General features: G+C 41.7%; 2 long non-coding RNA genes across 2 annotated transcripts; both read left to right on the top strand.

Moving 5' to 3' along the window:
- Window positions 1-2373: 2373 nt before the first annotated feature.
- On the top strand, window positions 2374-10986 carry LOC127929152 (uncharacterized). The gene is made up of 9 exons (XR_008133456.1): window positions 2374-2676; window positions 3126-3391; window positions 3581-3691; window positions 3879-4331; window positions 5112-5149; window positions 7032-7145; window positions 9362-9665; window positions 10419-10665; window positions 10856-10986. It is a non-coding gene; the product is annotated as an uncharacterized LOC127929152 (long non-coding RNA).
- A 774-nt stretch (window positions 10987-11760) lies between these two features.
- Window positions 11761-14404, top strand: LOC127929145 (uncharacterized). Its single transcript, XR_008133376.1, has 4 exons — window positions 11761-11837; window positions 12042-12176; window positions 12267-12356; window positions 12401-14404. It is a non-coding gene; the product is annotated as an uncharacterized LOC127929145 (long non-coding RNA).
- Window positions 14405-17332: the final 2928 nt, after the last annotated feature.

Genomic DNA, 17332 nt, shown 5'->3' on the forward strand with positions numbered 1-17332 from the left:
GTGCTGGTCGAGGGCAGTCAGCTCTGGAGTGAACCAAGGGCTGTATCTGTTCTTAGTTCGGCATTTTTTGAACGGAGCATGCTTATCTAAAATGGTGAGGAAGTTACTTTTAAAGAATGACCAGGCATCCTCAATTGGCGGGATGAGGTCAATGTCCTTCCAGGATACCCGGGCCAGGTCGATTAGAAAGGCCTGCTCACAGAAGTGTTTTAGGGAGCGTTTGACAGTGATGAGGGGTGATCGTTTGACTGCGGCTCCGTCGCGGATACAGGCAATGAGGCAGTGATCGCTGAGATCCTGGTTGAAGACAGCGGAGGTGTATTTGGAGGGCCAGTTGGTCAGGATGACGTCTATGAGGGTGCCCTTGTTTACAGATTTAGGGTTGTACCTGGTGGGTTCCTTGATGATTTGTGTGAGATTGAGGGCGTCTAGCTTAGATTGTAGGACTGCCGGGGTGTTAAGCATATCCCAGTTTAGGTCACCTAACAGAACAAACTCTGAAGCTAGATGGGGGGCGATCAATTCACAAATTGTGTCCAGGGCACAGCTGGGAGCTGAGGGGGGTCGGTAGCAGGCGGCAACAGTGAGAGACTTATTTCTGGAGAGAGTCATTTTTAAAATTAGTAGTTCGAACTGTTTGGGTATGGACCTGGAAAGTATGACATTACTTTGCAGGCTATCTCTGCAGTAGACTGCAACTCCTCCCCCCTTTGGCAGTTCTGTCTTGATGGAAAATGTTATAGTTGGGTATGGAAATCTCAGAATTTTTGGTGGCCTTCCTGAGCCAGGATTCAGACACGGCAAGGACATCAGGGTTAGCAGAGTGTGCTAAAGCAGTGAGTAAAACAAACTTAGGGAGGAGGCTTCTGATGTTGACATGCATGAAACCAAGGCTTTTTCGATCACAGAAGTCAACAAATGAGGGTGCCTGGGGACATGCAGGGCCTGGGTTTACCTCCACATCACCCGCGGAACAGAGAAGGAGTAGTATGAGGGTGTGGCTAAAGGCTATCAAAACTGGTCGCCTAGAGCGTTGGGGACAGAGAATAAAAGGAGCAGATTTCTGGGCATGGTAGAATATATTCAGGGCATAATGCGCCGACAGGGGTATGGTGGGGTGCGGGCATTCTATGTTGTGTGTCTAGTCTGTCTATTTCTATGTTTGGCCTGATATGGTTCTCAACCAGAGGCAGGTGTTAGTCATTGTCTCTGATTGGGAACCATATTTAGGTAGCCTGTTTTGTGTTGGGTTTTGTGGGTGGTTGTTTCCTGTCTTTGTGTTTGTTGCACCAGATAGGGCTGTTTCGGTTTTTCCATGTTTATTGTTTTGTATTATGTTCATGTTTAGTTTTCTTATTAAAAAACATGAACTTCAACCACGTTGCATTTTGGTCCGCCTCTCCTTCCCAGGAGGAAAGCCGTTACAGGAGATGTGTTGTTATAGAGGAGATGTGTTGTTATAGAGATGTGTTGTTATAGAGGAGAAGGGTTGTTATAGAGGAGATGTGTTGTTATAGAGGAGATGTGTTGTTATAGAGGAGATGGGTTGTTATAGAGATGACGGGTTGTTATAGAGGAGATGTGTTGTTATAGAGGAGATGGGTTGTTATAGAGGTGACGGGTTGTTATAGAGGAGAAGGGTTGTTATAGAGGTGACGGGTTGTTATAGAGGAGATGTGTTGTTATAGAGGAGATGTGTTGTTATAGAGGAGATGTGTTGTTATAGAGGAGAAGGGTTGTTATAGAGGTGAAGGGTTGTTATAGAGGAGAAGGGTTGTTATAGAGGTGAAGGGTTGTTATAGAGGTGAGGTTGTTATAGAGGAGATGTGTTGTTATAGAGGAGAAGGGTTGTTATAGAGGTGAAGGGTTGTTATAGAGGTGAAGGGTTGTTATAGAGGTGAAGGGTTGTTATAGAGGTGAAGGGTTGTTATAGAGGTGAAGGGTTGTTATAGAGGTGAAGGGTTGTTATAGAGGTGAAGGGTTGTTATAGAGGTGAAGGGTTGTTATAGAGGTGAAGGGTTGTTATAGAGGTGAAGGGTTGTTATAGAGGAGAAGGGTTGTTATAGAGGTGAAGGGTTGTTATAGAGGAGATGGGTTGTTATAGTGTTGTTATAGAGGAGATGTGTTGTTATAGAGGTGAAGGGTTGTTATAGAGGAGATGTGTTGTTATAGAGGTGAAGATGTGTTGTTATAGAGGTGAAGGGTTGTTATAGAGATGTGTTGTTATAGTGTTGTTATAGAGGTGATGTGTTGTTATAGAGGAGATGTGTTGTTATAGAGGAGATGTGTTGTTATAGAGGAGATGTGTTGTTATAGAGGAGATGTGTTGTTATAGAGGAGATGTGTTGTTATAGAGGTGTGTTGTTATAGAGGAGATGTGTTGTTATAGAGGAGATGTGTTGTTATAGAGGAGATGTGTTGTTATAGAGGAGATGTGTTGTTATAGAGGAGATGTGTTGTTATAGAGGTGAAGGGTTGTTATAGAGGAGAAGGGTTGTTATAGAGGTGAAGGGTTGTTATAGAGGAGATGTGTTGTTATAGAGGAGATGTGTTGTTATAGAGGAGAAGGGTTGTTATAGAGGTGAAGGGTTGTTATAGAGGTGAAGGGTTGTTATAGAGGAGATGTGTTGTTATAGAGGAGATGTGTTGTTATAGAGGAGATGTGTTGTTATAGAGGTGAAGGGTTGTTATAGAGGTGAAGGGTTGTTATAGAGAGATGAAGGGTTGTTATAGAGGTGAAGGGTTGTTATAGAAGTGATGTGTTGAGATGTGTTGTTATAGAGATGTGTTGTTATAGAGGTGAAGGGTTGTTATAGGTGAAGGGTTGTTATAGAGTGAAGGGTTGTTATAGAGGTTGTTAAGGAGATGTGTTGTTATATGTGTTGTTATAGAGGAGATGTGTTGAAGGGTTGTTATAGAGGAGATGTGTTGTTATAGAGGTGAATGGGTTGTTATAGAGAGATGTGTTGTTATAGAGGAGATGTGTTGTTATAGAGGTGAAGGGTTGTTATAGAGGTGAAGGGTTGTTATAGAGGTGAAGGTTGTTATAGAGGAGATGTGTTGTTATAGAGGAGATGTGTTGTTATAGAGATGTGTTGTTATAGAGGAGATGTGTTGTTATAGAGGTGAAGGGTTGTTATAGAGGAGATGTGTTGTTATAGAGGAGATGTGTTGTTATAGAGGTGAAGGGTTGTTATAGAGGTGAAGGGTTGTTATAGAGGAGATGGGTTGTTATAGAGGAGATGTGTTGTTATAGAGGAGATGTGTTGTTATAGAGGTGATGTGTTGTTATAGAGGAGATGTGTTGTTATAGAGGAGATGTGTTGTTATAGAGGAGATGTGTTGTTATAGAGGTGATGTGTTGTTATAGAGGAGATGTGTTGTTATAGAGGTGATGTGTTGTTATAGAGAGATGTGTTGTTATAGAGGTGAATGTGTTGTTATAGAGTGATGGTTGTTATAGAGGTGAAGGTTGTTATGTTGTTGTTATAGAGGTGAAGGTTGTTATTGTTGTTTAGAGATGTGTTGTTGAAGGGTTGTTATAGAGATGTGTTGTTATGTGTTGTTATAGATGGTTGAGATGTGTTGTTATAGAGGAGATGTGTTGTTATAGAGGAGATGTGTTGTTATAGAGGAGATGTGTTGTTATAGAGGTGATGTGTTGTTATAGAGGAGATGTGTTGTTATAGAGGTGAAGGGTTGTTATAGAGGTGAAGGGTTGTTATAGAGGAGATGTGTTGTTATAGAGGAGATGTGTTGTTATAGAGGAGATGTGTTGTTATAGAGATGGGTTGTTATAGAGGAGATGTGTTGTTATAGAGGAGATGTGTTGTTATAGAGGTGAAGGGTTGTTATAGAGGAGATGTGTTGTTATAGAGGTGAAGGGTTGTTATAGAGGTGAAGGGTTGTTATAGAGGTGAAGGGTTGTTATAGAGGAGATGTGTTGTTATAGAGGAGATGTGTTGTTATAGAGGAGATGTGTTGTTATAGAGGAGATGTGTTGTTATAGAGGAGATGTGTTGTTATAGAGGTGATGTGTTGTTATAGAGGAGATGTGTTGTTATAGAGGTGAAGGGTTGTTATAGAGATGTGTTGTTATAGAGGAGATGTGTTGTTATAGAGGAGATGTGTTGTTATAGAGGAGATGTGTTGTTATAGAGGAGATGTGTTGTTATAGAGGTGAAGGGTTGTTATAGAGGAGATGTGTTGTTATAGAGGTGAAGGGTTGTTATAGAGGAGATGTGTTGTTATAGAGGTGAAGGGTTGTTATAGAGGAGATGTGTTGTTATAGAGGAGATGTGTTGTTATAGAGGTGAAGGGTTGTTATAGAGGTGAAGGGTTGTTATAGAGGTGAAGGGTTGTTATAGAGGGTTGTTATAGAGGAGATGTGTTGTTATAGAGGAGATGTGTTGTTATAGAGGTGAAGTGTTGTTATAGAGGAGATGTGTTGTTATAGAGGAGATGTTGTTGTTATAGAAGGTTGTTATAGAGGAAGATGGTTGTTATAGAGGTGAGATGTGTTGTTATAGTTGTTATAGAGGAGAATGTGTTGTTATAGAGGAGAGGTTGTTATGTGTTGTTATAGAGGAGATGTGTTGTTATAGAGGAGATGTGTTGTTATAGAGGAGATGTGTTGTTATAGAGTGAATGTGTTGTTATAGAGGAGATGTGTTGTTATAGAGGAGATGTGTTGTTATAGAGGAGATGGTTGTTATAGAGGAGAAGGGTTGTTATAGAGTGAAGGGTTGTTATAGAGGAGATGTGTTGTTATAGAGGAGATGTGTTGTTATAGAGGTTGTTATGTGTTATAGAGGTGAAGGGTTGTTATAGAGTGAAGGGTTGTTATAGAGGTGAAGGGTTGTTATAGAGGAGATGTGTTGTTATAGAGGAGATGTGTTGTTATAGAGGAGATGTGATGTGTTGTTATAGAGATGTGTTGTTATAGAGGAGATGTGTTGTTATAGAGGAGATGTGTTGTTATAGAGATGTGTTGTTATAGATGTGTTGTTATAGAGGAGATGTGTTGTTATAGAGTGAAGTGTTGTTATAGAGTTGTGAAGGGTTGTTATAGAGGAGAAGGGTTGTTATAGAGGAGAAGGGTTGTTATAGAGGTGAAGGGTTGTTATAGAGGAGATGTGTTGTTATAGAGGTGAAGGGTTGTTATAGAGGTGAAGGGTTGTTATAGAGGAGATGTGTTGTTATAGAGGTGAAGGGTTGTTATAGAGGTTGTTATAAGGGTTGTTATAGAGGAGATGTGTTGTTATAGAGGAGATGTGTTGTTATAGAGGAGATGTGTTGTTATAGAGAAGGGTTGTTATAGAGGTGAAGGGTTGTTATAGAGGAGAAGGGTTGTTATAGAGGTGAAGGGTTGTTATAGAGGTGAAGGGTTGTTATAGAGGTGAGTGTTGTTATAGAGGAGATGTGTTGTTATAGAGGAGTTATGTGTTGTTATAGAGGAGATGTGTTGTTAGGGTTGTTAGAGGTGAAGGGTTGTTATAGAGGAGATGTGTTGTTATAGAGGAGATGTGTTGTTATAGAGGTGAAGGGTTGTTATAGAGATGGTTGTTATAGAGGTGAAGGGTTGTTTATAGATGTGTTGTTGAAGGGTTGTTATAGAGGAGATGTGTTGTTATAGAGAGATGTGTTGTTATAGAGGAGATGTGTTGTTATAGAGGAGATGTGTTGTTATAGAGGAGATGTGTTGTTATAGAGGAGATGTGTTGTTATAGAGGTGAAGGGTTGTTATGATGTGTTGTTATAGAGGTGATGTTGTTTGTTATAGAGGAGAAGTGTTGTTATAGAGGTGAAGGGTTGTTATAGAGATGTGAGAGATGTGTTGTTATAGAGGAGATGTGTTGTTATAGAGGTGAAGGGTTGTTATAGAGGTGAAGGGTTGTTATAGTTATAGGTGAAGTGTTGTTATAGAGAGATGTGTTGTTATAGAGGAGTTATGTGTTGTTATAGAGGGAGATGTGTTGTTATAGAGGAGATGTGATGTTTGATGGTTGTTATAGAGGTGATGTGTTGTTATAGAGGAGTTATGTGTTGTTATAGAGGTGAAGGGTTGTTATAGAGGTGATGGTTGTTATAGAGTGAGATGTTGTTATAGAGATGTGTTGTTATAGAGGAGATGTGTTGTTATAGATGTGTTGTTATAGATGTGTTGTTATAGAGGAGATGTGTTGTTATAGAGGAGATGTGTTGTTATAGAGGTGTTGTTATAGAGGTGAAGGGTTGTTATAGAGGAGATGGTTGTTATGTTGTTATAGAGGTGAAGGGTTGTTATAGAGAGGGTTGAAGGTGGGTTGTTATAGAGGAGATGTGTTGTTATAGATGTGTTGAGAGGAGATGTGTTGTTATAGAGGAGATGTGTTGTTATAGAGGAGATGTGTTGTTATAGAGGAGAATGTGTTGTTTATAGGGTTGTTATGGTTGTTATATAGGAGATGTGTTGTTATAGAGGAGAGAGGAGTTGTTATGTTATAGAGGTGTGTTGTTATAGATGTGTTGTTATAGAGGTGAATGGTTGTTATAGAGGTGATGTGTTGTTATAGAGAGTGTTGTTATGAATGGGTTGTTATAGATGTGTTGTTATAGAGTGTTGTTATAGAGGTGAAGGGTTGTTATAGAGTGAGGGTTGTTATAGAGGTGTTGTTATAGAGATGGTTGTTATAGAGTGAAGATGTGTTGTTATAGAGGAGATGTGTTGTTATGTGTTGTTATAGAGGTGAAGGGTTGTTATAGAGATGTGTTGTTATAGAGGAGATGTGTTGTTATAGAGAGTGTGTTGATGTGTTGTTGTTATAGAGGAGATGTGTTGTTATAGAGGTTGAGAGATGTGTTGTTATATGTGTTGAGGTGAAGGGTTGTTATAGAGGTGAAGATGTGTTGTTATAGAGGTGAAGGGTTGTTATAGAGGAGATGTGTTGTTATAGAGGAGAAGGGTTGTTATAGAGGAGATGTGTTGTTATAGAGGTGAAGGGTTGTTATAGAGGAGATGGTTGTTATAGAGGTGAAGGGTTGTTATAGAGGTGAAGGGTTGTTATAGAGGTGAAGGGTTGTTATAGAGGAGATGTGTTGTTATAGAGGAGATGTGTTGTTATAGAGGAGATGTGTTGTTATAGAGGAGATGTGTTGTTATAGAGGTGAAGGGTTGTTATAGAGGTGAAGGGTTGTTATAGAGGTGAGGGTTGTTATAGAGGTGAATGTGTTGTTATAGAGGAGATGTGTTGTTATAGAGGAGATGTGTTGTTATAGAGGAGATGTGTTGTTATAGAGGAGATGTGTTGTTATAGAGGAGATGTGTTGTTATAGAGGAGATGTGTTGTTATAGAGGAGATGTGTTGTTATAGAGGAGATGTGTTGTTATAGAGGAGATGTGTTGTTATAGAGGAGATGTGTTGTTATAGAGGAGATGTGTTGTTATAGAGGTGAAGTGTTGTTATAGAGGAGATGTGTTGTTATAGAGGAGATGTGTTGTTATAGAGTGAATGGGTTGTTATAGAGGTGAAGGGTTGGTGAAGGGTTGTTATAGAGGTGATGTGTTGTTATAGAGGTGATGGTTGTTATAGAGGAGATGTGTTGTTATATGGTTGAGGTGATGGTTGTTATGTGTTGTTATAGAGAGATGTGTTGTTATAGAGGAGTTATGTGTTGTTATAGAGGTGATGTGTTGTTATAGAGGAGATGTGTTGTTATAGAGGTGAAGGGTTGTTATAGAGGTGAAGGGTTGTTATAGAGGAGATGGGTTGTTATAGTTGTTATAGGAGATGTGTTGTTATAGAGGAGTTGTTATAGAGGAGATGTGTTGTTATAGAGGTTGTTATAGAGATGTGTTGTTATAGAGGTGAAGGGTTGTTATAGAGGTGAAGGGTTGTTATAGAGGTGAGAGGGTTGTTATTGTTATAGAGGTGAAGGGTGTTATAGAGGATGTTGTTATAGAGGAGATGTGTTGTTATAGAGGTGAGATGTGTTGTTATAGAGGAGATGTGTTGTTATAGAGGAGATGTGTTGTTATAGAGGAGATGTGTTGTTATAGAGATGGTTGTTATAGAAGGGTTGTTATAGAGGTTGAAGGGTTGTTATAGAGGAGATGGGTTGTTATAGAGGAGATAGGTGTTGTTATAGAGGAGATGTGTTGTTATAGAGGTGAAGGGTTGTTATAGAGGAGATGTGTTGTTATAGATGTGTTGTTATAGAGATGTGTTGTTATAGAGGTGAAGGGTTGTTTATAGAGTTGTTATGAAGGGTTGTTATAGAGGTGAGAGGTGTTGTTATAGAGGAGATGTGTTGTTATAGAGGAGATGTGTTGTTATAGAGTGAGATGTGTTGTTATAGAGTGAGATGTGTTGTTATAGAGGGTTGATGTGTTGTTATAGAGGAGATGTGTTGTTATAGAGGTGATGTGTTGTTATAGAGGTGATGTGTTGTTATAGAGGTGATGTGTTTGTTATAGAGGTGATGAAGGTTGTTATAGAGGAGATGTGTTGTTATAGAGGTGAAGGGTTGTTATAGAGGTGAAGGGTTGTTATAGAGGTGAAGGGTTGTTATAGAGATGTGTTGTTATAGAGGAGATGTGTTGTTATAGAGGAGATGTGTTGTTATAGAGGTGTTATAGAGGTGAAGTGTTGTTATAGAGGTTGATGTGTTGTTATAGAGTGAGATGTGTTGTTATAGAGGTGAAGGGTTGTTATAGAGGTGAAGGGTTGTTATAGAGAGATGTGTTGTTATAGAGTGAAGGGTTGTTATGTGTTGTTATAGAGGAGATGTGTTGTTATAGAGGAGATGTGTTGTTATAGAGAGATGTGTTGTTATAGTGTTGTTGTTATAGAGAGATGGTTGTTATAGAGGTGTGTTGTTATAGAGGAGATGTGTTGTTATAGAGGTAGAAGGAGTGTTGTTATAGAGGTGAAGGGTTGTTATAGAGAGATGTGTTGTTATAGAGTGAGTTATGTGTTGTTATAGAGTGATGTGTTGTTATAGAGGTGAATGTGTTGTTATAGAGGAGATGTGTTGTTATAGAGGTGATGTGTTGTTATAGAGGAGATGTGTTGTTATAGATGGTGAGATGTGTTGTTATAGAGGAGATGTGTTGTTATAGAGGTGAAGGGTTGTTATAGAGATGTGTTGTTATAGAGGTGATGTGTTGTTATAGAGGTGATGTGTTGTTATAGATGTGTTGTTATAGAGGGTGTTGTTATAGAGATGTGTTGTTATAGAGGAGATGTGTTGTTATATAGAGGTGTTATAAGGGTTGTTATAGAGGTGAGATGTGTTGTTATAGAGGTGATGTGTTGTTATAGAGGAGATGTGTTGTTATAGAGGTGAAGGGTTGTTATAGAGGTGATGTGTTGTTATAGAGGTGATGTGTTGTTATAGAGGAGATGTGTTGTTATAGAGGAGATGTGTTGTTATAGAGGAGATGTGTTGTTATAGAGGAGAAGTGTTGTTATAGAGGAGATGTGTTGTTATAGAGGAGATGTGTTGTTATAGAGGAGATGTGTTGTTATAGAGGAGATGTGTTGTTATAGAGGAGATGTGTTGTTATAGAGGAGATGTGTTGTTATAGAGGTGAAGGGTTGTTATAGAGGAGATGTGTTGTTATAGAGGAGATGTGTTGTTATAGAGGAGATGTGTTGTTATAGAGGTGAAGGGTTGTTATAGAGGTGAAGGGTTGTTATAGAGGTGTGTTGTTATAGAGGAGATGTGTTGTTATAGAGGAGATGTGTTGTTATAGAGGTGAAGGGTTGTTATAGAGATGTGTTGTTATAGAGGTGAAGGGTTGTTATAGAGGTGAAGGGTTGTTATAGAGGAGATGTGTTGTTATAGAGGAGATGTGTTGTTATAGAGGTGATGTGTTGTTATAGAGGTGAAGTGTTGTTATAGAGGAGATGTGTTGTTATAGAGGTGATGTGTTGTTATAGAGGAGATGTGTTGTTATAGAGGTGAAGGGTTGTTATAGAGGAGATGTGTTGTTATAGAGGTGAAGTGTTGTTATAGAGGAGATGTGTTGTTATAGAGGTGAAGGGTTGTTATAGAGGTGTTATAGAGGAGATGTGTTGTTAAGAGAATGTTGTTATAGAGTTGAGATGTGTTGTTATAGAGGAGATGTGTTGTTATAGAGGAGATGTGTTGTTATAGAGTGAGATGTGTTGTTATAGAGATGTGTTGTTATAGAGGAGATGTGTTGTTATAGAGTGAATGTGTTGTTATAGAGGAGATGTGTTGTTATAGAGGAGATGTGTTGTTATAGAGGAGATGTGTTGTTATAGAGGAGATGTGTTGTTATAGAGAAGTGTTGTTATAGAGGAGATGTGTTGTTATAGAGGAGATGTGTTGTTATAGAGGAATGTGTTGTTATAGAGGAGATGTGTTGTTATAGAGATGTGTTGTTATAGAGGAGATGTGTTGTTATAGAGGTGAAGGGTTGTTATAGAGGTGAAGGGTTGTTATAGAGGAGATGTGTTGTTATAGAGGAGATGTGTTGTTATAGAGGTGAAGGGTTGTTATAGAGGTGAAGGGTTGTTATAGAGGTGAAGGGTTGTTATAGAGGAGATGTGTTGTTATAGAGGAGATGTGTTGTTATAGAGGAGATGTGTTGTTATAGAGGTGATGTGTTGTTATAGAGGAGATGTGTTGTTATAGAGGAGATGTGTTGTTATAGAGGTGAAGGGTTGTTATAGAGGAGATGTGTTGTTATAGAGGAGAAGTGTTGTTATAGAGGAGATGTGTTGTTATAGAGGTGATGTGTTGTTATAGAGGAGATGTGTTGTTATAGAGGTGAAGGGTTGTTATAGAGGAGATGTGTTGTTATAGAGGTGAAGGGTTGTTATAGAGGAGATGTGTTGTTATAGAGGTGAAGGGTTGTTATAGAGGAGATGTGTTGTTATAGAGGAGATGTGTTGTTATAGAGGAGATGTGTTGTTATAGAGGAGATGTGTTGTTATAGAGGTGAAGGGTTGTTATAGAGGAGATGTGTTGTTATAGAGATGTGTTGTTATGATGTGTTGTTTATAGAGGGTTGAGATGTGTTGTTTATAGAGGTGAAGATGTGTTGTTATAGAGGAGATGTGTTGTTATAGAGGTGAAGGGTTGTTATGATGTGTTGTTATAGAGGAGATGTGTTGTTATAGAGGTGAAGGGTTGTCTGTATCTCAAAATGGTTAACCTATTGTTACATAGTTGTTGTCTTATAGGCTGAAGGTCTTATAGAGGAGATGTGTTGTTATCAGTGTTATAGGTGAAGGGTTGTTATAGAGATGTGTTGTTATAGAGGAGATGTGTGTAATGTTATAGATGTGTTGTTATCTCAGTGTGTTGTTATAGATGTGTTGTTATAGAGGTGAGGGTGTTGTTATAGAGGAGATGTGTTGCAGGAGTATAGCTTGTTGTTATACAAACACAGTTGTTATAGAGATGTGTGAAGGGTTGTTATAGATGTGTTTTATAGAGGTGAGTGTTGTTATAGAGGAGTGGAGGTTATAGGTGAAGGGTTGTTATAGAGGAGATGTGTTTTTATCTAGAGGTGAGGGAGATGTGAGATGTGTTTTTATAGAGGAGGGGTTGTTATAGTATAGATTTTGTTATAGAGGTGAAGGGTCTGTTATCGAGGAGATAGTTTTATAGAGGTGAAGGGTTGTCTGTATCCCCAGAGGTATAGACTTTTACCACCAACACAGTTGTTAACCCCAGGAGGTATAGGTTTACCACCAGTGATAAGACCATCTGTTGTTATAGAGGTGACTGGTTTTACCATGTGTTACACAAACACAGACTCTGGTGAACCCCAGGAGGTATAGACTTTTACCACCAACACAGACTCTGGTGAACCCCAGGAGGTATAGACTTTTACCACCAACACAACTCTGGTGAACCCCAGGAGGTAGACTACCACCAACACAGACTCTGAACCCCAGGAGGTATAGACTTTACCACCAACACAGACTCTGTGAACCCCAGGAGGTTGAACCCCAGGACTCTGGTGAACCCTCTGGTATAGTTTCACATTTACCACCAACACAGACTCTGGTGAACCCCAGGAGGTATAGACTTTTACCACCAACACAGACTCTGGTGAACCCCAGGAGGTATAGACTTTTACCACCAACACAGACTCTGGTGAACCCCAGGAGGTATAGACTTTTACCACCAACACAGACTCTGGTGAACCCCAGGAGGTATAGACTTTTACCACCAACCCAGACTCTGGTGAACCCCAGGAGGTATAGACTTTTACCACCAACCCAGACTCTGGTGAACCCCAGGAGGTATAGACTTTTACCACCAACACAGACTCTGGTGAACCCCAGGAGGTATAGACTTTTACCACCAACACAGACTCTGGTGAACCCCAGGAGGTATAGACTTTTACCACCAAACAGACTCTGGTGAACCCCAGGAGGTATAGACTTTTACCACCAACACAGACTCTGGTGAACCCCAGGAGGTATAGACTTTTACCACCAACACAGACTCTGGTGAACCCCAGGAGGTATAGACTTTTACCACCAACACAGACTCTGGTGAACCCCAGGAGGTATAGACTTTTACCACCAACCCTGACTCTGGGTTAACCCTTTACTGTATCAGCCCTGAGTTGGCTAGCCAAGTGCTGGGTTTACCCTCAACTTGGCCTTTGGTTGCAGTTAGTGTTTGGTTAGCTGGATTAGTTAGTACTGCGTTAACTCTCTCTAGCCCTCATGTTGTATCGGCCTTCATTTTAAACTCATTTTTTTGTTTCCCACAAAAACAACTTCTGTGAGTCCTCAAAACAAGGCTTCAGTAAAAAGCCCATTAGAAACAGCAGATTTTATAAATCAGCCTGGTTTCAGTGGGATGGGATCGGCTGCTGTTAAATTGGTAAGTATGCAATGTGCCCTACGCACGGAGAGAGAGACGCATTGAAGAGCTGGGTTACTGTGGTGGAGGGGAAGGATGATTTGATACCAATGTGTCCTGCCCTTGTTATTGCTCTATGTTGGTTAACAGAGAAGGAGAGAGAGAGGGAGAAAAAGAGAGAAGGAGAATGTTGACTGTGTACTTTGTGAGAATCAGAGAGTTTTTCAGACAGACGTCTTTCTGTTGTGTCTGCAGATACACAGTCACCTCAGAGGCCAGGAGAGATGTTGCTGGGTTCTGGTCTAGTGGCTGGCCTTAAGACAGGTGTGTGTGTGTGTGTGTGTGTGTGTGTGTGTGTGTGTGTGTGTGTGTGTGTGTGTGTGTGTGTGTGTGTGTGTGTGTGTGTGTGTGTGTGTGTGTGTGTGTGTGTGTGTGTGTGTGTGTGTGTGTGTACTGTATGTACATATAAGTATATGATATGCATGCACGTGAATATATGGGTAGATACTCTCCGGTCTAAAACAAACCTTTAACAGTAGAGCAGAGTTAGCCACCAGTCTCCACTTGAATTTATACTCTTGTTTATTCTCTTTCTGAGATGACCACAGACTGACTACTGCTTATCCTGCTGCATCCCACAGAACAGACAGGGGAGAGTGGGAGGGGGTGAAGAGAGAGGGGAGGTAGAGGAGAGAGAGTGTGTGAGGTAGAGACAGAGAGAGACATAGAGAGGAGAGGTGGTGAAGGAAAGACACGAGACAGAGTAACATCCACTATGTCTGGCTCTTGGGCCGTTAGTGGTCAGTGTGGTTGAGATAACTCCAGGTCTCCACAGCCAGCCCAGCCCAGGGGTTATGGTTGATCTGTATAGACTAGACAAAGGGGGGCAAGGTATACTCTTTGCACTACGATTTTTGGGTTCTTAGAGGGTTCTTCAAAGGGTTCTACTATGGGGACAGCCGAAGAGGTTAGGGTTCTATATAGCACCTTATTTTCTATGATTGTAGAGGTAAGGAGACAGAGTGGCAGAGAGAGAAAAAGAAAGAGAGAAAGGGAATGAGAGAGAGGTGCAGAGCAGTTTGTAGTCAGGGGGCGTTCCAGGGCAGCCAGCTCCGCAGGGCTGCAATTATAGACATTTTCTTCCAAAGAGGAGCACCACTTCTTCCATAACTGCTTATCTGACGCTCTCACACAGTGCACTCTATCTCATATACACAGAGAGCCTTCTTCTAATGTATCTCCAGAACATTGTGTGGTAACAGAAAAGGCCTCTTTATCTGTGATGTCTTCTCTTTGACCTAGAACATTTCCACCTCGTTTTAAAGTTACGTCATGCTGGGGTACTAGTAGGGGGTTGTGGGAGTGTACCGGATACTGTATGAGTGGTGGGTTGTGTGAGCGTATGGGTACGAATGTGAGTGTGTGGGTACGTGTGGTGGGTTGTGTGAGTGTGGGTACGAATGTGAGTGTGTGGGTACGTGTGGTGGGTTGTGTAAACGTGTGGGTACGAATGTGAGTGTGGTGGGGCTGTGTGAGTGTGTGGGTACGTGTGGTGGGTTGTGTAAGTGTGGGTATGAATGTGAGTGTGTGGGTACGTGTGGTGGGCTGTGTGAGTGTGTGGGTACGTGTGGTGGGCTGTGTGAGTGTGTGGGTACGTGTGGTGGGTTGTGTGAGTGTGTGGGTACGTGTGGTGGGCTGTGTGAGTGTGTGGGTACGTGTGGTGGGTTGTGTAAGTGTGGGTATGAATGTGAGTTTGTGGGTACGTGTGGTGGGTTGTGTGAGTACGAATGCGAGTGTGTGGGTACATGGGGTGGGTTGTGTGAGTGTGTGGGTACGTGTGGTGGGTTGTGTGAGTGTGTGGGTACGTGTGGTGGTTTGTGTGAGTGTGTGGGTACGTGTGGTGGGTTGTGTGAGTGTGTGGGTACATGGGGTGGGTTGTGTGAGTGTGTGGGTACGTGTGGTGGGTTGTGTGAGTGTGTGGGTACGTGTGGTGGTTTGTGTGAGTGTGTGGGTACGTGTGGTGGGTTGTGTGAGTGTGTGGGTACGTGTGGTGGGTTGTGTGAGTGTGTGGGTACGTGTGGTGGGTTGTGTGAGTGTGTGGGTACGTGTGGTGGGCTGTGTGAGTGTGTGGGTACGTGTGGTGGGCTGTGTGAGTGTGTGGGTACGTGTGGTGGGTTGTGTGAGTGTGTGGGTACGTGTGTTGGGTTGTGTGTGTGAATGTATGCTTTAGGGATATAAAGTACGGTGTTATCTGAAGTGTGTTTTACTGAGCCCAGCAGTGTAGATTGCGGTGGAAAGGTTTGGCGTTGACAGATACATTTATTTCAGTGTGCAGGATACGGGTAGATGTGCTGCTAAATTACAACTGTGCCAACAGTTCATATGGCCTATTCAGTTATTATGACATTCTGTAACGTCTTCTTCAAGAACTTTACTGTAACACCATTTAATACACATACTGGATATTGCATCATACATGATAAAGATTACTTTAATCATTTATCTCAGTCATTAAATCACAGATTCACACGTTCCCCATTTGATCTTGTGAGATTTTATAATGACACAGGACCCACTTGGTCCAGCTTGCTGGTAGCATGTTCATTCTCTCCCCTGCAGGGTCGGTTTGCTGGTAGCCATGGTAATTCTCTCCCCTGCAGGGTCGGTTTGCTGGTAGCATGTTAATTCTCTCCCTTGCAGGGTCGGTTTGCTGGTAGCCATGTTAATTCTCTCCCCTGCAGGGTCGGTTTGCTGGTAGCATGTTAATTTTCTCCCCTGCAGGGTCGGTTTGCTGGTAGCCATGTTAATTTACTCCCCTGCCGGGTCGGTTTGCTGGTAGCCATGTTAATTCTCTCCCCTGCAGGGTCGGTTTGCTGGTAGCCATGTTAATTCTCTCCCCTGCCGGGTCGGTTTGCTGGTAGCATGTTAATTCTCTCCCCTGCCGGGTCGGTTTGCTGGTAGCCATTTTAATTTACTCCCCTGACGGGTCGGTTTGCTGGTAGCCATGTTAATTCTCTCCCCTGCCGGGTCGGTTTGCTGGTAGCCATGTTAATTCTCTCCCCTGCCGGGTCGGTTTGCTGGTAGCCATGTTAATTCTCTCCCCTGCAGGGTCGGTTTGCTGGTAGCCATGTTAATTCTCTCCCCTGCAGGGTCGGTTTGCTGGTAGCCATGTTAATTCTCTCCCCTGCCGGGTCGGTTTGCTGGTAGCCATGTTAATTCTCTCCCCTGCAGGGTCGGTTTGCTGGTAGCCATGTTAATTCTCTCCCCTGCAGGGTCGGTTTTCTGGTAGCCATGTTAATTCTCTCCCCTGCCGGGTCGGTTTTCTGGTAGCCATGTTAATTCTCTCCCCTGCAGGGTCGGTTTGCTGGTAGCCATGTTAATTCTCTCCCCTGCAGGGTCGGTTTGTAAAGCGTAATCATGTGGCTCCGGTGAGCTGCTAAAATAGCCACTAGGAAATTCCTGGAGTGGTTAGGATTGCAACAAGATAGACTGCTTACCGCTACACTGCTCACACACACACGCACATATGCGTGTACGCACACACACACACACATACAGTACAATGCACATGTAGGCTACTTCCACAGCTTTACATTGCAATGAGATAAAACCAAGACTGACAAAGTGAGGATGTTTCCATGTGCTTGTGGCTCCCTCACAGCAGCTGCTGCAGGACAGTATGTTTCTCTCTCTGTCCTAGTGGGACTGAGCACGCTCTCTCTCCATCCATTACATTACACACAAACACACACTGAAGCTGTTTGTCTGAATGTCATCAGACAGGCATTGCCTGTTCAGACACGCTCTGTCTGGTCGCCAGGAGACACAGTGACTGTTAGGTTACACTGCCCTTACCTTAGTTCACTGTTTCAGTAACTTCCTGGTATTTACTGAGGAATTATGTGCTTTCTGGTATTTCAAATAATTCAAAACAATTGATGATGATTGGTTAGAGATTAATTTCAAAGAAACTAAAGCATGTTTAATTATTATATAATAACCACTTTCTCCTGATATGACCAAGTTTTGTTTTCAAAGGTTGCAACTTTAATTAAATTCAGTTTGAGGTGAATGTAATGGCATAATTGATACAATGGTATGAATGTGGCAGAATGCACCTGGAACAGAGACAGAGTTATGATTGTGTGTGTGGGTATGTGTGTGTTTGTGCCCACCTGGGTTATTGTATTGTGATGTCATGGGGGAGTGTATGAGGGGAGTTATGTTATTGTGGTGTGTGTTGTTGGAGGAGCTCAGGGTGACTCTGGTGACCCATCCAACATACACTCACACAAATAGCAAGTTCAAATGTGTCAATGGAGGCCATGTGTGTGTGGATCTTGTCACTGCGCTGTGTGGAGCATATACAGTGTGTGTGCAGGACTGTGTGTTTGTATGTGTGTGTACGGTATACATGTCATTTCCTTACATCCCCAAAGTGCATATAGAGACAAAGCTCATAATGTATGGACACATTCAATGGGAGAGACAAACA

This window comes from Oncorhynchus keta, unplaced genomic scaffold (assembly GCF_023373465.1).
Source record: "Oncorhynchus keta strain PuntledgeMale-10-30-2019 unplaced genomic scaffold, Oket_V2 Un_scaffold_5444_pilon_pilon, whole genome shotgun sequence".
NCBI classification, from domain to species: domain Eukaryota; kingdom Metazoa; phylum Chordata; class Actinopteri; order Salmoniformes; family Salmonidae; genus Oncorhynchus; species Oncorhynchus keta.